The sequence below is a fragment of the Anabrus simplex genome, chromosome 2 (assembly GCF_040414725.1).
Source record: "Anabrus simplex isolate iqAnaSimp1 chromosome 2, ASM4041472v1, whole genome shotgun sequence".
NCBI classification, from domain to species: domain Eukaryota; kingdom Metazoa; phylum Arthropoda; class Insecta; order Orthoptera; family Tettigoniidae; genus Anabrus; species Anabrus simplex.
The window spans coordinates 885021083-885042117 of record NC_090266.1 but is presented as its reverse complement, the minus strand read 5'-3'; the positions used below and the strand labels follow the sequence as shown (position 1 = coordinate 885042117).

General features: G+C 38.3%; 1 protein-coding gene across 2 annotated transcripts in view; it reads left to right on the top strand.

The window, feature by feature from the left end:
* Positions 1 to 21035, top strand: part of mRRF2 (mitochondrial ribosome recycling factor 2) — a 370843-nt gene that overhangs the window by 11914 nt on the left and 337894 nt on the right. The gene's annotated exons all lie outside the window — the stretch shown is intronic.

Below are 21035 nucleotides of genomic sequence, written 5' to 3'. Positions count from 1 at the left end.
AAAGTTCTTGTACATCAAACATTTAATTTATCAACTGCATCATATCAACTAAGAGCCTCAAATTTCATGAAGTTATGAAGAATGTTCCTTTTAATAAGCATACTTGCTCACCAGTCTCTGAAAATCAAAATTGTACACAATTGCTCTGTACAACCCTATGCCTCATCCAAATTAATTGAAATAAATATGTAACCCATGCATGCATGTACAAATGTAAATAAAAAAGAACATCTTACAAAAAAAATATTAACACACACTTATGCACTGCACAACACTAATATATGAAAAGAGTGGAAAAGCCATAGTTTTTTATGGTTTAAAATATAAATAAAAAAGGACATTTTACAAAAAAACAAAGAAATAAATATTATCACACTCTTATGCACTGCACAACATCAATGTATTGAAAAGAGTGGAAGATCCATAGAGTTCATGGTTTAAAATATAAATTAAAAAAGGACATCTTACTAAAAACAAAGAAAAATCTTATCACACACTTATGCACTACACAACATACAATTATGGAAAGAGTGGACGATACATAGTGTTTATGGATTCCTCCTTGGTCTTTTTGTATTCACATCGCTATTATAATCTGATTCCTCGTCAGCTTGACTTTGGGATAGTCTGGATGATGTGGATTGCTGAGGTGATGGACTTGAAAATTGTTGCTCGTATGGACTGAGTGATTGTGGAGGAACATCAGCTTCAGTTTGTTGTACTCTGCACGATGTGGATTTTTGAGGTGATGGACTTGAGCACTGGTACGGATACAGTGAGTGTGGTGGAAACATGGAAAATGGGTAAGTTGGGGCTTGGGATATATTGATTAAGTGGTCGATTGCAGGTGTGAATCTTCCCACAATTGTGCATAGGTCCTCCGATCTTCTCCTACTGGTAGCTTCCTCTGCTTCTTGATGTTTTCTGAAGAACTCGTTCATGAGCTGTCTCTGCTGTTCCATGAATTCCCCCAAACCAACTCCTGGGGACTGTTTCCTCTTCTTATATAACTGCCTACCTGAAGCACTTGATACACTTGTACTCTCTCCAGCAACAGTTCCACTAGATGACTGGCTCCCAGCCGGTGAATGAAGGAAGTTACTCAGGTCTGTTGTGGTTACATCAGGGGCGATGTCCATCTCAGATTCGCTAACAATCACCCCTCCCTGTTGTTGTTTTTGTTGTTGTTGTGTAGGGATTCCAACAGTACGGTATCAAACCCCTCGGTTGAAGTACAAGGTCTACTTCTTAGTATTTCATCAAGAAGATCAAAATATTCACACACTTTTCTGTCCGATCCACTCCTACCATTCTCTTTTCTGCAAGTATTGTACGTGGACTTCACCCTTCCACTTATACTTAATCTGTTCAGCATTCTTACTTACATAACCTCGCTTTCCCTTTTCCTGCTCAAATAATTTATATATTTCAGCATTTTTGTATCGCTTTCTGTCGAAGAGATTATATATTTCCTTCTCTCGTATTATTTCTAATAACGTTATAAATCCCTCCAGCATCCACAGATTGCTACTTATACTACACATGGTAAAATATGTGAACTAAACCAAGAAATAAACATGAACGAAATAACAGGAAGCACACAATAAAGTACAATCGAGCATCCGCAGCATTTTCAAATCTATTTCAATACGTTCCGCGTTTCTATGATACTATATCTGTATTGAGTACGATTCGATCCTACTTTCTAACAGGATTGACTTTGAGACTCAATACGAGCTGAGTCCCTGTTTCCATGAGGTATTGGATACGGAAAGCGTATTTAAATCTATTTGAATTCCCCATGGAAACGTGGTAAATACTCCATCTTTTATTTGCATGTTTTTAATTTTCATGTTTTTCTACATACACCGATTTGTAAATATCAGTTTTATATTCAACAATTTAAACAGTTTCATTGTAAGAAATGACTACAATAAAAATTCTGAATCTAATTTAGGCAAACAAACAAAAAAAAACAAAAAAAGAAACATTCACAAAAACTGGAAATAGTGTGTCATGGAAAAAGTAAATGTGCTTCCAGTAAACATGAATAACTATTTACAAATACTAAAGAAGGAATTTACATAAATCAGTAAACACACAAGTAAAATGCAAAATTTCAGTACCTAAAGAATAAGAGCACAGAATTAACCAAACACAAGTTTCTACTCATAGCATAACAATTAGGCATGTTCAACTGTGCTGAACTGTGTTGAACTTCCAAATAATCTTTTGAACCTTCACAGTTTGGGTAAAATTTCTTCTGGTACTCATCGCAAATTGCACATCTTACTTTTGTCATCCTCTTTATCTTCCAAGAACAGAGGCTGCAATACTTCCTCTTTTCACAGGCCTTGGTGTTAGACTTTTGACGTGTCAGAGACTGTTGCCATTTCTTGGTGGATGCAGTATTTTTGTATCCGTCTCTTGGCACAGGCCAGAGCAAAGTGTAGCTTCCACCGAAGTCCCAGTCTCATCCATGGCTGTGACAATATGGAAGCTGCTGGGGTATGAGTGGTGCTTAGTAATGACATTTGGAGCACAAATAGTGCCCGAGTGTTATGAAAGGTGTTGCTCATAGGATCAGTCGTGCTGCAGTAGCATCTTCTGGTCCAGTGAGGAAAGCAGTGGCAAACTACCTCACTCCTCATCTTGCCTAGTACGCCTCATTTGGGCTCTACCATTGGTTTTTGTGGTTTTCCTATAACTGCATAGCCTTTGGTGGTGCTATCTGAGGATCCAACCAGCCTCTGGGCTGATGACCTAACAGACAGATTTTCTCTAATACAAAGCCGCCGGCTGATCATCTCGTGAAGGTGATTTGGAATTGGTTTCCCTTACCTTGTTGTCAACCAAGGCGCAACAAGCCATTCAGGAAGTCTAACCATACACTGAAAATGGGACATAGGTTTCCCCGTTTCAAGGATGATCCATCTTCCTGTTTGTGAATCTTTACATCTCCAAATTCAACAGGAAGCTGAGGTTTGGTTTTCTTTATGGTGCCTAAGTAAGTCAACTTGTAGTTGTGTAGAAGTTCTTCAACTAGTGGAACACTCGTAAACCAGTTTTCCCCTGTTGTGTTTCGTTTTGATCTTTTGATAAGCTCAACAAGAAGCTTAGTAAAATAAGTATTTTTTATTTTTAAATTTTTTTTTTGTTATTTGCTTTACGTCGCACCGACACAGATAGGTCTTATGGCAATGATGGGACAGGAAAGGCCTAGGAATGGGAAGGAAGCGGCCGTGGCCTTAATTAAGGTACAGCTCCAGCATTTGCCTGGTGTGAAAATGGGAAACCATGGAAAACCATTTTCAGGGCTGCTGACAGTGGGGTTCGAACCCACTATCTTCCGGATGCGAGCTCACAGCTGCGCGCTCCTAACAGCATGACCAACTCGCCCGGTGAAATAAGTATGTAGTGGCTGGGATGCCAGGAGGGATTGAAACATTTCCCACATATGGAACTGCATTCACCATGTATTTACTGCTCCGATCACATAGGAGAATGAGTTTGAGGCCATATTTGTTTAGTTTGTTATGAATTTACATTTGAAAACCACATTTACCCCTAAAACTGTTCATCAACAGCCAGATATAAACTCGGCTGATAATTTTTCTTGCAGTTTTCAATTAGAATGCCCCAAATTTTAGAAATATCATCAAATTTATTGTTCTTCAGTCTCTCTTGTCATGTATCCTTTGAATCAAATCTTTGGGAACTGCTAATGAATATGAATCAATTTAGTGATACTGTACCTCGATACCTGTCACCACGCAATGATGAGTCATAGAGGGCCATACAGATAGGTGGTTGTTTTTGTTAGCACCAGCCAAAATTAGCAAACCAATAAAAGTTTCCAGTTCCTCTTTTACAATATCTGCGAAGGCTCCTTCTTTGGAATACTTATTAGATTCACTATTTTCAACAACAGTCATCTCTTCAGTTGTGTGTTGCAAGATAGTCTGAATATCAGAAGAAATAAGGGCTCCAAAACATTCAATAGGCTCTTTCACATTAGCAGCATTACACATCATTTTAACACACTGATTTATGAGGGTTTTTTTGCATGTTTTTATATTTTTATGGTTAGTGGTTTGGTACCCCTTGTAGTGCCATCTTTTCTGAGAACTTCGCTACCCAGAAATGAAATTTTAGAGGATGATGTCCCATTTACTTCTTGGTGAACAGACTGTTTCTCAGGACGAATGCTTTCCTTATTTGTAGAAGTTCCTGATGCTCTATTCTTACCTCCTTTCCCACCCTTGTAACTACCAGGAATATTTTGATCCATGGTCGATTCTTCATCTTGTATAGATCTCCTAAAGTTTCTTGCAAGAAGTTCATCCTCATCGATGAGGTCTTCGGATCTGGGTTCGTAGTCAGTGTCACCCAAAGTGTCATCAGTCATTTGTCTCCATCTCAACATCAGCTGGTTCTTGTGATGCCTCTTCATCTTCTGAAGAAGTGATATTGTATTCAGAAACTGAAAAAGAAAGGCTTTTTTCCAGCTCACCTGCAATTCCTTCTTTGCTAGTAATTTTCCTCTTTGTGTCCATTATGATATACAAGTGAAAAATATTGAAACAAATTGATGTTTTGTCAAATGAAATGCCTAAAAGAGAAATCAGAAAAGAAACCAACAAGGTTGGGAATGGAGATAAGATATCGAAGTTAACAATGTTAACAACATGTGGTAAGAGGAAGCAAGTGAGTAGGACAGAGAAGGAGAGCAAAAATAATCTAACATTACAATGAGGAGAATGCACTAATTACAGAAATGAGAGAGCACTCCATGTAAGTCACACCCTATGTAAAGAAAGTTGTGTGAAAATTTACGTTGGAGTTACAACACACGTCATTTTGGTGCACTAGGTTTTAAGAAAGGAAACAGAACTTACCATGCATGGCAGACAGGCTATCTGCATCGACAAGATCTCTCACCAGACCATTTGCCTGGTAGATGGCGTTCATTCACGTGACATGTTAACCATAGAGCAGGGCCTCTCAAACGCCCAAACTCTCACGCGTGCAGAGCGAGGTGCATAGGCTCTGTGCACTGTGCATCGGTACGCTTCGCCTCAACTCGGCTTGACTCGGATGGTGTAGTGTGCTGAGAGCGACGAAGCGTTTGTTGGTAGACGACGTGTTTATCAGTGAAATAGATAAGCGCACGACTACAACATAATAATGGAGCAACCTGTTTCGAAGAAAGCAAGGACTTCCGAAAGTCCATTTCAATCGAACTGGGAACTTTCGTATTTTTTTTTTTTTGTTTGTTTGTCCTGACGATAATGCCAAATGCTTAATCTGTGGGGCGATAATTACGTGCGTAAGAAAATCGTCTATTGAAAGACACTACAACAGACTACATTCAGAAAATTATTGTGAAATCATAGGAGACGTCAGAGAGAAAGAATTAAGGAAGTTGAAACAGCTTGAAGAAGAGCATTCTATATCCACAAATGAGGTTTGTTCCAGTACTGTAGCATTTTCATTTTGGTTACAGGTTCTGCATTTTTTTAAAATTATGTTTACATTCCTCTCAAACATGTATGTGTATTTCTAATTCACTTTTTTAATTTTTTTAATAACACTGGTAACCTTGTCCCATACAACTGTGCGTCTCCGCTCACCACACGTAAACATTTCGCAGTGGGGGAGAAACAGCAGTGAAGGTGAGGAACGCGGAGACAGGCGGAACGGGGAGACAGGTGTAGGCAGAGAGGAGTGGGGGGTCTGCACTCTGGTCAACCAAGCGAAGTCGTCTTTTGCACCATGCACAGTGCATGCACCACGCACATGCACTCTGAGAGGCCCTGCCATAGAGTGTAGTTGTCAGGGTTAAGTTATTAGATGATAGGAAAATTAGGATGTGTATACATGAAGTAATGATATACAGTAACTGCAAGAGGTTTTATTTGTAAATTTTATTCATATCAAATTTTACATTGTTCCAGTACACTATGCTCCGGATTTTACTTTTTGCAAAAGTTTGTGATTTTCTTCTGAACTCTCCCAGACAGAAAAGAACATTCAAAGTAGTCACCAAACATTGCACATGAATTTAAGACAGATTCCAGCACATCACTTCGTAATAGAAGAAAGTCTTGAAGATTACGTGCCATGTTTGTTGCTGGCATAAGAACCAAACTCTGTCGAGCACTTTGATGGATATCTTTCTCTTACACCTCATCACATGGACTATAACTCATAATGCCTGCCACAATTTCATCATCAGCGATTTCTTTTTTCCCACTAATACATCACAGTCCATGTTGACGTAGTCGGCAAGATTCGCACTTGTTTCTAGTTTTCCACTGTTTCTGCATAATCTGTGATGCTATCTTCTGCATTAATCACTCCAGCTTTTCTAAAACAGTTTGCAATTATTCCTTCCTTCAGTGATCGTCATTCAACATTTTACATCTACAATGCTTCCAATATGTTGACATTGTCTCTCTCCAAGGCAATATTACACCGCATACGCCACACAAGCCAGATAACGACACTTGTCTGATCCATCAGCTGCAGAATGGAGGTAGTATTTGGTGGCAAGAATAAAACTTTCACATGCTCCAAATGGCAAGGCACACAATTATGAGAGGAGCAGTCGTCTATGATGGGAAAAATTCTTCTCTTTTTGGCCTTCATCCAGTGTTCGAGGCACAACCACCACTCTTCAAATATCATGGATGTCATCCGTGCCTTGGTGTTGTGACTATATTTACAGGGCAGATGTTGTACACCTTTGAAGCACCTTAGCTTCCCAAACTTTCCAATGATGAGAGGCTTCAATTAGCCCATCCCCGTGGAGTTTATGCACAAAAGAATAGTTATCCATTATTTTTAACTTTTGTCCACAAAACATTTCATTCCATTGAATTCGAGGGTTTTGTTCAGCATTTATTTTTAGAATAATGCAGTCTCATCTGCTTTACAAATGTCTGCTGGAGAATATTCTTTCAAGGCAGCTGGTAGTCGTCAATCCCCGTGAAGACAACTTCTTTGGCGCATCATTAGCTTCACCATTTTTAATCTTGTGGGAAGTGCCTTATATTACCCAGAACCTATGAAGCCATCCAATACTTCCCCATGAATTCCGGAAACCCAAGCGAGCGTGCGACTGATCTCGCATGCTCACATAACAGTGGGCCATTGATAGGAAAGTTTCCGGCCTGAATTTCAGCAAACCGCATGTAAATGGCTTTGTCCACCTCCTCTTAGTCTGCTGTCCTAATCTTCTTTCACTGAGCAAATGGCTGTGCGGTGTCGTAAAAACTCGCTACAAAGATTAACTATACTCAACCCTGTAGAGAAAAGGGATACGGGTATCGTATTATCATATTATGTAATATTGGTGCAAAAGAACTTAATTACCAGTCATTTGTCTCTGTCAGTTGAGCAGTAGGCGTACCACACAGTAAACCTGAGAAAACCTAATCACTACTTTCATTTGAATTATCGTCTTATGCTACCAACTTCCCTGCTACCGGCATGTGGACATTCCAAATGACGTCATATTCACTGCCATCTCGTCAGACACACATCGAGAGGATTCAAGGTCCCGTCTTTTTTTTTACTTTTAAGAATAGTTTTGTTCCCGACTATAGAGTCCAAACAGTGAGAATCTATTCACTAATTGTTTCTGGAGATGGTCTCTGATATTCCCAGTTGGTTTATGTGTAGCAAAAGCCACTCCTTCCAAATAAAGTTGTGCTATAGAAAGCATGCCAAACCACCAGCTGATAACTAGCGTTACGTGTTGTACTTCCAAATGTAATACATAGTGACTGGAAGCGTTCTCTGGATAACTGCGGCTGTTGAAAGCCAAACCTTTTTTTTTTTAAGTATACTTCATGCTTGTTCTCCACATTTATCACATCAGGATTTACCTAAACAGCAGTAAACAAAGTAAGATAGACCTCACTTTGTAGGTTAGGTATGCTATCAAGTGCAGCATAGTGCCAGAAGTTCCACGACAGGAAGATTAAAAATAAATAACAGGAAAGTTTGCCGCATTTATGGATATCTACAGGTGTGGCGGTAATGCGTTTTGTTATCATAATGTTTAATTTTGTACAGTCATACACACATATACATGACTGATGCGTGCTTGCAATGTACGGGTCGGACCCTAAACTATTCACCCACTTGTGCAACGTCATCAGAGCTGCAGTAGGCCTACACTACGGGTGCGGAAATTTCTTAACTACGAAACACAGATGTACCACATAACTTCTACGCTTGTTTTTATTGCGTGGGTCGTACGGGCGCAAATTTGTGAATAGTTTCGTCATATCATCAGAGCTGCAGTAAGCCTTGTACCCGCTTCGAAGCGGAATCGTTTTTCTTGTCTGACGAATTACGTTGGGGAGTTTTGTATGCAAGATTTATTTTTTCATTTTCTTTGTCTCAAAAAGCCAGGGGGGAGGGGGTCTAATACACGAGTAAATACAGTATGTGCAAATAATCCTAATTTTAGGAGAGGTTTTAAAAAGTAGAATATTGGCTTTAATTTTGTGTTTTATTTACAGGAAATTAATCTTGCACAACAATATACTCCAAATATGAATAAAATATAATTTTCTTTTAAGAAACACATCATAATTTTCACATGCTGTTGTGTAGCCAATCCACTGATCAGAACTGTTTTGCGGTTTGCTTACCTTCCCTTGATATTTACAATACACCTACTGTATTTGTTGTCATCACAAGTGTGCTGTCTGGTATTAGATACATGGGAACGTGTTGTGCGAAATGCCCAGGGATTAAAACAAAATAATTTCAATTATATTTTGAAAGAAAAAAAGTAGAATATTGACAAAGGAGCTAAATTTTAATTAATTATACTGAAAGTCCTCCCACCGGGTGAGTTGGCCGTGCGCGTAGAGGCGCGCGGCTGTGAGCTTGCATCCGGGAGATAGTAGGTTCGAATCCCACTATTGGCAGCCCTGAAGATGGTTTTCCGTGGTTTCCTTGGCCTTTCCTATCCCATCGTCGCCATAAGACCTATCTGTGTCAGTGCGACGTAAAGCCCCTAGCAAAAAAAAAAAAGAAAAGAAAGTCCTCCCCTGCAAACCATGTGACCTTGTCACGGTGGGGAGGCTTGTGAGTCCCAGTGAAGCAGATAGCCGAGCCATAGGTGCAACCATATCAGATGGGAATCTGTCGAGATACCAGACTAGTGAATGGTTCATCAAAAGGGGGCTAGCAACCTGTTGGAAGTTGCAAGGGCAGCAGTCTAAACGATTGACTGATATGGCCTTGTAATAATACGTAACATCGCTTAGCTATGTTGATACTGCTGCACGGCTGAAAGGAACGGGAAACTACAGCCAACTCCTGAGGACATGCTGCTCTCTCTGTATGAATGATGTACTGATGATGGCTTCCTCCTGGGTAAAATATTCCAGAGATAAACCATTCTCCCCCATTTGGATCTCCGGGTGAGGACTGCACGAGAGGGGCAATTATTAGGAAGACAGATACTGATATTCTGCGAGTCGGAGCATGGGAGTTTGAATTGTTGTGGTAGGTTAGAGAATCTGAAAAGGGAAATGGATAGTTAAATTTAGATGTAGTTGGTATAAGTGAAGTACGTTGCCAGGAAGAGTAGGATTTTTGGTCAGGCGACGACAGAATTATCAACACAAAATCAAACAGGGGAAATGCAGGAGTTGGTTTAATAATTTATAAGAAAATGGGACAGTTCGTAAGTTACTGTGACCAGCATAGTGAAAGGATTATTGTTGTCTAGACACACCAAGGCAATGCCCACCACAGTAGTGCAGGTCTTTATGCCTACTAGTTCAGGAAATGATGAAGAAATCAAAAGAATATATGAAAAGATGGATGATTTAATACAATATATAAAATGTGACAAGTATTTAATTGTGATGGGAGACTGGACTGCAGAGGTAGGCCAAGAAAGAGAAAGCATTGCTGTACGAGAATTTGGATTGGACAAAGAAGTGAAAGAGGAAGTAAGCTGGTTGAATTCTGCACCAAACATAATTTAGTCTATAACTTAATCATATAAAATCATAGAGTTCTACCTTGTCAGTACTTCTATGGTCTTTTTTAGTTTTGCTAAGTTCCATACATTTTTGAAGCACCTACTTTTTCTCTTCCTCAGCAGCAGTTAAATCTAGCAATCACTTCTAGGACTTGCTAACTTCACTACCTTTTCTTGCCCAATAAATAAAATACAATTTGCAAATGATTTGACTAAATATTTACCACCTGTAACTAAGGTAAAAAATGATTGTATATCAGTTTAAATAAAATATCAAGATCTCTGTGTATTAAAATTTCAATCTGAATAACATACCGGTAACAAATTTGTCAAGTTAACTACACCTTTAAAAAACTTTCATGAAACAACCATTCCTGAACTGAGAACATCTACTTTCGATTTAAATTAATGTGTCTGTCATTGCGAATTTCATAATTGCATCTCCTGTTGAACATCTTGCTTTGTGTGCTCTATAAAACAAAAAAGGAAAAAAACATTTTATCTACCATTAAATACAGAAAAGCTTCTTGACTCTGATTATAAGTCTTAGAATCATGCAAGCCAGTTTAATATAAACTTTGTCGTATAAACCTAAAAATAACGTAAAATTAGAATTGCTATTTGTTAGAATGAAAAGACGACTTTTGATAAATGTAAAGAAAACTCACTTTGTTGCTCTCATAGCTGATTGTAACCGGCACTTCATCGGTTACACCAAACACAGTTAAAGGGAAAATTAAGGCTAATTACAAGGTACCTAAAACACTACACACACAATAAAACATCTGATGAACTACGTGGAACTCCGCCAATAACAACACTGGTAAATATCAGTAGGGGCAACTTCAAAAAATCAAATCAAAATCTCTTTATTTGCAAATGAGGTGTCTACCTCGGTGGCAAATGGTACACTAAAATACATTATTGTCGAGCACTAAATATTAAATTAACAAGAGAAGAAAATTTTCCTATAATACAATATTATACAATTTACGCTAACAAGTTTTTCTATTAAACACACAGCTCATCCTTAATAAATTTATATTGTTTACAAAATTCTACTTATAATATCTCCTGTACTACTTACAAATATAGTCAACTGATATACAGTATGTGGAATTACTTCAAATGATATTATACAACTGTTATAAGATTAAACTTTACATCGCATTTACTTTACTTATTTATTTATTTATTTATTTATTTATTTATTTATTTATTTATTTATTTATTTATTTATTTATTTTTTACCCGTTCTGGAACCTAAGTAGCATAACTACCTGCTGCGTCTTAACCAGAGCCCCTTTTGCCACCACTTTTCAGTGTTCCTGAAGGGCCTTCACAGCTACTGTAGCGGTCCCAGGGCCTTCGAAGTCCCCACTGTACTTCACCCCTGCAGGCAGTCCCCTACTTTGGCTGTCCAAACTCCTTAGACCAGGGGAAGGAATTAATTTATTCACACACATTTTTTTTATTTACAATAACCTGCACTGGTCGAATGCCCTCTAACACTTCATTTATTTTCTCTGTTGCTGTTTATTCTCTTCTTGAATATCTGTACAGATTTTGGAAAAGGATCAAACACTACCCCTGGTAAACTGTTCCACTCCTTCACACCCTTCCCAATGAATGAAAATTTACCCCAATCGCTTCTGCTAAAATTCCTTCTAATTTTATATTTGTGGTCAGTCCTGCCGATATAATTATTTTCCAACTGAAGCCTCTCACGGATATCTCCCCATGCTTCTTCTCCTGTATAGGCTCTATATAATCCTATAAGTCTAGTTTTCTCCCTTCTCTTACTTAAAGTTTCCCACACAAGTTCCTTTAACATTTCTGATACACTACTCTTTCTCCTGAAATCCCCTGTTACAAATCTTGCTGCTTTCCTCTGCACACTATCTATTTCTTTTATTAGGTATTCTTGGTGAGGATCCCAAACTGTTTGCATATTCCAATAATGGACAAACCATACTTACGTAACTTTTTTCTTTTAATTCTTTGTTGCATCCTTTAAGTCGCCTCATTATGACATGTAACGATCTGTATGCTTTCCCAACAATGTCATCAACATGACCCTTCCAGTGCAAATTACTTTCAAATCTCACACCTAAGTATTTGCACTTGCCATCTTTTGGGATAACTACCTCATCCAAAATATATTCAAATTCAGTTTTAAAGCTCCTGTTTGTAAAAGTTGTAACAGTTGATTTGCCTCCATTAACCTTCATATTATTTTCTTCAACCCATTTTTGGATACTTTAAAGGTACCTTTGTAATTCTGAACAATCCTCAATGTTATTTATTTCCCTATAAACAATTATGTCATCTGCATGCAATCTTATTTTTGATGTTATATTGTTCCCTAAATCATTTGCGTATATTAAAAAAGTAATGGACCGATTATACTACCCTGTGCAATTCCCTTCCAAACTTTCTCTTCCTGCGATACATTATTTCCTACTTTGACTTTCTGAACCCTTGCATTTAGAAATGTTTTTATCCAACGTGTAACCCTTACGTCCAGTCCTGTTCCCTCCAATTTCTTTAATAATATTCCATGTTCCACTCTATCAAAGGCTTTGGAAAGATCTATGGCTATCCAGTCTAACTGACCTGAATACAATTGTCCTGCTGAAATCCTACCAGTTGTGCCTCACAAGAAAATTTCTTTCTAAATCCATACTGGCTCCTCATGAACCAATTTTATATTATCACATATCCCTCTGATGTACTTTGATATTAAACTCTCCAGTATTTTACAAACTGTACCAGTCAGGCTGATTGGTCTGTAGTTCTCTGGTTTCCTTTTATCACCCTTTCCTTTATAAATTGGTATTATTATAGATTCCTTCCATTCCTTTGGTATTACTCTATTATTTATGACATAGTCAAAGAGAAATTTTAAATAAGGCACTATGTACTACCCCATTGTCTTTAATACCTCCCCAGTAATTTGATCACTTCCTGCTGCTTTTCCTTGCTGAAGCAGTTGGATTTCTCTGAAAATATCTTAATTTGTGAATGAGAAGCTTCTTATTTCCCTATGTGTCTCTCCCTCTTTATCTTCTGTTTCGGTTTCCAACTCCTGACAATCATCTACTGAATCTCTGAATTCCCTGCTAAATAGGTTTGCTTTTTCAGTATCTGTTAAATAGTGTTCACCCCCTTCTCCCACCATTGTAGTAATTTGGATTCCTTTTCCTTTTTGATTCCTGATATATGAATACAGCTTTTTCCATTTCCCTTTGTGGTCATTACCCTCTTGAAGTATGCCATTCATATAATTCTCTTTTGCTTCCTTTTTAACTCTATTCAGTTTCCTCATTAGCTGTTTTCTAGTATCTCTACTCTCCTGACCCTCTTTGATTTTCCTGTTTACTATTCTACATTTTCTTTTTAATTTTCTTATTTCCCTTGTGTAATAAACAGGGTCTGAGGTCATTTTACCCTTCTTAACAGGTACAAATCTCTTCTCTCCTTCCCAAATGATTCCTTCAAATTTAGCCCAAAGTGTATCCACATTACTCCCTTCACTTATCCAACAATTGAATTGTGATTTAAGGTAAGTCCCAAATTCATCAACTTTGATGGTAATAAACCCGGAAAGTGGAAAGGAAACTGGGAAACCTTACCAAGGGCCGTGGAGGTGCGAAGGTTGCGGTCATTCAAAAACCCAACAGTGATCACTTGTTTTCAAAATATTATTTACAAAATCGGCAATACAAATTAACTTCCTAAACAAATTCGCCAGTACACCAAATCTAGACACACACTATACACGATATACACGATCTTAGACAAATATAGTTTTACATGTTCCTAGACAAGAGCTTTGCCTTAAGTTCAAAGAGTTTAAGCAAATACACCTCAGTACAAAACAAATTCCACAAATACAATCTTGAAGGTAAGAGGAAGCACAAAATACTATCACATTTTAGAGTGGCGATTAGGGCAAACTCCTGTGACACACCAACGAAAACTAAATGGAACTTAAAACCGGACAGAAAGCAACAGCGCTTACCCCAAGGCTGCCCATGCTGGTACCGAGGAGACGTTCACGACGTCAAAAACTTCGGCAGGCCAAGACCACGACGGCTCAGAGACTTAAAACCTCTCACGAAATGCTGCCTAACCCCTTTTAAAGGGAACTCTGGCCTTGGAGTAGCCAATCAATACACAGGAGCTTACCCGGATTGACCAATCACAACTCTTTCAGCGGTCGCGATCTTTGAACCATTTTCTCTAACACAAACGATCGCGATTCTTCCATTTCCAGAATAGTACGAACATATTTCTCAAATGGGTAAATAACAAAGGCCAACACACCCTGTTCCAAATTTTGAGGCACAAACTTTCTGGACTGTTCCAGTAAATATAGAAATGCAATCTACTAGTTACAAATACAATACATTACAAAAAAATATTTACACTGTAGAAGTTAGGTAGTTATATGGGATACAAATAAAATATTCTAGAACATACAGTAAATACTACTTAGCGGCTGTGAGCTTGCATCCGGGAGATAGTAGGTTCGATGCCCACTATCGGCAGCCCTGAAAATGGTTTTCCGTGGTTTCCCATTTTCACACCAGGCAAATGCTGGGGCTGTACCTTAATTAAGGCCACGGCCGCTTCCTTCCAACTCCTGGGCCTTTCCTATCCTATCGTCGCCATAAGACCTATCTGTGTCGGTGCGACGTAAAGCCCATAGCAAAAAAAAATACTACTTAAAAGATTTACAAATAAAATCCACTAGAAACACTTTCCACTTCCAATATATTCTACACCTGTGTCACTGATGATTAAATATTATGTTTGTGCACTATGTCTTACCTGCCTCACAGTTCAAAACATGTATGACCTTGTCACAGAGTGATGGTTGTGACGGGGGAAGACAAGCGTGTTGACGGGGAATCATGAGTACTACTGTTTCTTGTTACTCGTAACAGGAGGGGAAGCAGATGGGGGAAGGGTGTGATGTCATTGTTTTGTGGCATTCATAGTTTTCTTTTACTTTCTTCTCTTGTTCCTTATACATTTTCTTACTAACTTAAACAATACATTCTCTTCATTCTGCAGTTCATTTAAATTTAATTCACTATTTCTTTTTTGTGCCAAATAAATCCATACTCTTTCCAAATTGTTCATAAATTTGCCATTCTTGACCGTATGCAAAACCTTCATATCTTTTTCATATCGGTAAATTTGTGACTATTCCTGCACATGTTCTCCTATTGTTGAGTATTTTCTTTGTTTATGTAATTGCATTTCCATGTTCTTTTTATCTGATTTCAAGTCTTCTACCAGAGTGTCCGAAGTATTGCCTATTGGATTATTGACACGTAGCACAATATAGGATAAAGTTGATGTTAAACTGGTTCGCATGATTCCAATACTTACAATCAGAGGTCAAGGTCACATAGGCCTGTAGTTTGACATTATAGACAAGCAGCACACTCAGTATGTTATTTATCATTATCTCTTCATTTTAATTTTTTCTGCCTTTAGTGCAGATTGTTTTTGTTTTGTTTTATAGAGCACACAAGGATAGCAAAACAACCTTTAAGCTGTGGATTTTTATTTGCTGATTCATGTACTATTTATAATTTGTATTTACTAATTTATGTAGATACTGTTTATATTTTTTATTTAAGCCTTTATAACTTGTTCCAATAAAGTAAGTAAAAAAAAACACTTTCCAACCAGAGAGTAAAGTAGGGAAAACAAAACCACATGATTTCGACCTCTTCACACTTCCTTTGTCCACCTGATGCAGGTGTAATGGACTGGTATAACTTGAAAACAGTTCTCTAAACCCATGGGTAAATAGTGGAAATATCAAGCTCGGTTAGTAGGTGGTGTTGTTGTTGTTGTTGTTGTTATTATTATTATTATTATTATTATTATTATTATTATTATTATTATTATTATTATTATTATTATTATTATTATTATTATTATTCACGTTGTTATGTACAGATTTTATTTGGTATAAATCGTGGTCGTATCATTTGCTATTTGTGTGTTGTATGATCTGTCTTGTGTAACAAAACATGTGAGATTATGTCATGACACGTCTGCTGTATGTATATTAATATGACTTTATTTAATGTAAGAACACTTAATTAATAGTATATATAGTGTATATAGTGGTGTATATATAGTAGTATAGTATAGGGGAGAGTGGGGCAGTTTCATACACATTCTACCTATTAACACTTAAGAAGATTTAGTGGCTGTATTTTGCAATCTAAATGGCTAAAAACAAGTGTTACACAAACATTGTTATATTAGAAACAAGGTGGACTCACGTAATTACTCATTTAGTTAATTCCTGTAAAACAATTTAAAAATATTTATAAACATGTAATTTGTATGAAAGTACCCCAACATGGGGCAGTATCATACATTGCAGGGGCACTTTCATACATGTTCTACAATATTGACAAAACATGCTTTTATACATACAAAAACACCACTAGCCTATCCTAAACTGAATTCAGTCAGATCTACAGAAAAAGTTAAGGAAATTGCTCGAGCTGTTCCTCCATCCATGGTAAGCTGTGGAAATTTAGTGTAAATATCAGCCCGAGAAATTTCACTGACATCTTTCTTTTCGTGGAAAACAAATTTCTTTTTATAATTTGTACGTGAAAAGTTTGAGAAACTCTGAATCATTCATTTTCTCATCAACTTGACAAACGAAGTATTTCTTTGTTCTTTTTGTTGCAAACTCAACCAGAACGAAGTCATTAAGCTCAATATCACTGCTTTTATCAAGCAGCGGTAAGTCAACATCTTGGTCACTAAACTCAAGTTCACTTTCACCACTTGTTACAGCAACACTTTCTTCACTGCTTGAAGAATTGAAGCCTACAGATTCCTTGCCAGATTTAAATAATTTTCGTCTAGGGAGATTCGAGGATGTCATCTTGTTTGGCTTTCTTTTCGTTTTATTCTTAAGCTTCATCATTTCCTCTAATCTTTCTTTTTCAGGAGTGGTGGTAGTCAGAATTCTTGACTTTCCTTTAGCTCGTCCAGGGTCTTTAAGTGTTATAGGATTTGCTTTGGGGTAAGGGTGGATATATTCTGGTGTAATTGTAGGTTTTTGAGGGTTGCCTTGGAATTGGGTGTTGGCGTGGAAGTGGGAGAAGCTGAAGTGGGTATGTTACTGGATGGTTCTTGGACATGACTTCCTCATGATGGGCAGGATCTGAAGATGTAGAAATTTTTGTGCAATCCTGTGAAGGGCATGGGCGATCTGTTGTCAAAGATGCAGCAAAGTCTGTCAGTAAAGACAAAATGATTTGGAGACCAAAGTCCGGTCTTCCTGAATGAAGACACAATGTTGATCTTGAAAAATGACTGACTGAATGGTACATTTGTCAGTTATGGTATGTTATAAATTGATAAGGTCCTTCCTGGATTTTCATAGATCCATGTATTAAATGTTTGCCTGCATCTGGTCTTAAATGGACCGAATTTGTCGAACAAGACAAATACGGGATCATCCTTTTAGAAGACTTGCATATCTTTTGGAGATGCTTGATGATTTCAAGAAAAGATGTTCCTGCAACCCACCCACTAGGCCTAGGAGCCCCAATTATATCCTTGTTTGCTTTAAAAATAGATATAAGGGGGTGTATGAAAGTGCCCCAAACCATTGTATGAAAGTGCCCCATAGGCAGTTATTTTACTAATCTTGCCATCTGGCTTTTCATAAGTTATGGAGACTACTGTAACTTATACATAAGTTGCAGTAAAGAGTGTAGTATGATGTGAAACTTATTTCAGAATCAAACACAGTGAATCAAAAGACTTACCTAACTATTTCACAGCATGAAGATTTTTTTTAAAATCACAAAAATTAAACTTTTCAGCACAGCTTCTCGTCAACAGATTCTATGAAGCTACAACTTGCATAGGAAGTAGATGAAGTCAAAAGGAGTTAATAAGAATAAAAAAGATGGCACTCTCTACCCTTAAAGGTGGGAAATTTAAAACTGTATGAAACTACCCCTGTATGAAACTGCCCCACTCTCCCCTATATATAATTACCTGTAAATATGATGTATAAATCCAATGTAATGTTGTGAAACACATGGTAATAATCCAGAACAATGCATCTTTGTCACTAGAGTTGTATAGAACATTCTGTTCATTTGTACATACATTATTGGAGACTAGGAAAATTACGAGAAAACATGTTGTGTCATACCTTTCTAGAAGCCTGGCCAGGCAAGGTATGTATGAGACGGTCTTGGGAATTGGAGTTGAGTTGTTATTGAGAGTTGCTAGTGAAAGTCATTAGTCAAGTGTGTGAACTCATGTTGTGATTTTGTTGTGTTGGTAGTTGGTTGACAGGCTAATGTGGCAGTCCTCCTCCTCTTCTTCTTCTTCTCATCCTTCTTCTTCTTCTTATTCTTCCTCTTCTTCTTCTTCTTCTTCTTCTTCTTCTTCGTAGCAGTGTTTTGTCAAGATAGCAGTTCATTAGTGTATGTATGTGTAACATGTATATAATTTGTAAATAAAATAGTGTACACAGTTGACAGCATCTCATGTGTGCATCTTTGTAGTTACGACAGTGGGGACCATGTGACAGGACTTCAGAATAATTTTCGGTAGTGAATAAGAATGTAAGTCGAAATCAGAGCAAAATGCAAGTGATGCTGGAAAATATGTCTCTAAAACAAGTTCAAGACGAACTTGCAAAACAAAATCTTACGATGAACGACAATAAGAGAATATTGAAGGCACGGCTACAAGAAGGCCTCATTGAAATAGGTGAAAATCAAAGATGACTTTTTATCGAGGAGTACAAACAACCGGACTCGCCATCGGAAGATGAGGTAAATGTGACCGCAATGTGTCCCAACCTAATGAGCATGATACAGACACTCAATTCCACCTTAACAGAACAAATTTCGAAAGTAAATGACAAAATTTCAGCCGTTAATTCACAAGTAATTCCACCTTAACAGATTTCAGAACAACTTTTGAAAGTATATGACGAAATTTCAGGCGTTACTTCACAAGTTAATTCCACCTTAACAGAACAGATTTCTGAACAAATTTCGAAGGTAGATGACAAGATTTATGAAGCTAATACAGTTTTAACCAGACAAATATCTCAAGTGTACACACAGGTTTACAAAGTAGATCAGTGCCTAAAATCAAAAATTTCAACCGTAGATGATAAAATTTCGCAGCTCGGTTCCCAAATTAGTGATGTCATCAATCAATTAACACAGCAGGTATCGGACATCAGGTCAAAACTGGCACAGGTTGAGCAGATCAATAGTAGGGTAAACCAGCTGGAAGGGGACATCTCAAACCTCAAGGAGGAGGTGGAAAACCAGGTTTTTGGCCTAAAACAACAGGTTGAGGGCAGAATTTCTACCGTTGAGGGAAATTTTGGTAGTCGTACCTCTGCCATTGAGGGAAATTTTGGGAGCCATATTTCTGCCATTGAAGGAAGGTTAGAAAACCAGATTTCGACCATCAAGGGAAATGTACAGAATATGAGAGAGACCATCCTTCATGCGGTAGAAGATAGATTAAATCGAACAGGACCTATCGCCATGCCTTGAACCCCCTCAAACCTAACCGGCAATACAGGACACCTAGCCCTGGACAAATAGGAAAGAGACTCCCGGAATTTCACGGGTGACTGGAAATGAACCCGACTAGCTTCTTTGAGGGATTGGTCAGTCTACTAGGAAGGACTAATCTACTGGAGGACATCTTCGTTCAACTCGTCACACCTCAGTTAAAGGGGCAAGCCGTTATTTGGTGGAATAACTTGAAGGGCTTAAACTGGGCTGGTTTCAAGAGGGAATTCCTTGCTAGGTTTAATTCTGAAGGGGTGAGAGCTCTGAAAAGGAAGCTACTGACTGATGCAAAACCCATCGGCATGAGAGCTAGCACGTTCATCCTCCACGATATCCTTTGATGATCTGCGTAGAATCATCACCCAGTTGGAAGAAGAACACGAGAGTAAAGCCACGGAAGAGACCAGCTCGGATAGGAAATGCTACCAGTGTGGAAGTACGGTATAGCTGAAGGACAAAATAATGCCCCAGTCTGGCATTGGAAAAACTAGCTCCAGCCCATTCTGGATTGAGGGGGGATGGGATCGGGAACAGGAATGCGCCTCAAGACCCGACAGACAAGCAACCCTGGACAAGTAGGAAAGGGATTGGTCAGATTGTGAGCAGAACAATCCAACCTCACCCAGCTATCATCCAATATCTGCTCGCAGAAATCCCCTATTTATTTGCTAGCTGTAGGAGCTGCGGAGATCACGAACGCACGACTCATCATTGTTCACCGGTGTGTGTTTCAAGTGTTTACATTGCACAAAAAGAATTATCCACCGTCGGCCGTATTACTATCCGAGTAAAAAGAGACCATCTGTGAGAAGTGTTTTGGACATGGAGTGTGATGAATTAGTAAGTAGCCCGGCCCCCGTCAGCAACGGTGCCGATTTAAAATATATATATATATTCTGTATGGCGGCAGATATGAAGTGAGATTAAACTTCTTAGCGGATTTTTACGGCCGGGTGCCCTTCCTGATGTCAGCCTCATATGAGGAGTTAATGAGATGAAATGAATTATGTGATATAAGAGTGATTAAAACCAAATGATTATAGTTACAGTGTATGTAGGCCCAAAAGTCATGTGTCTGCCATTTGAAAATGAAAATGAAAACCTACAACCTGTTTTCCAGTCATTGACCGGGTCAGGGATGGATTGAATGAAGCAGATATAGGCTATTAGTACGATGGGGTCGCCACTCCCAAAGTGATATATTAATGACTGATAGATGCTATGAAATGAGAATGGAGAGTGTTGCTGGAATGAAAGATGACAGGGAAAACCAGACTACACAGAGGAAAACCTGTCCCGCCTCCGCTTTGTCCAGCACAAATCTCACATGGAGTGACCGGGATTTGAACCACGGTATTCAGCGGTGAGAGGCCGACGCGCTGCCGTCTGAGCCACGGAGGCTCCGT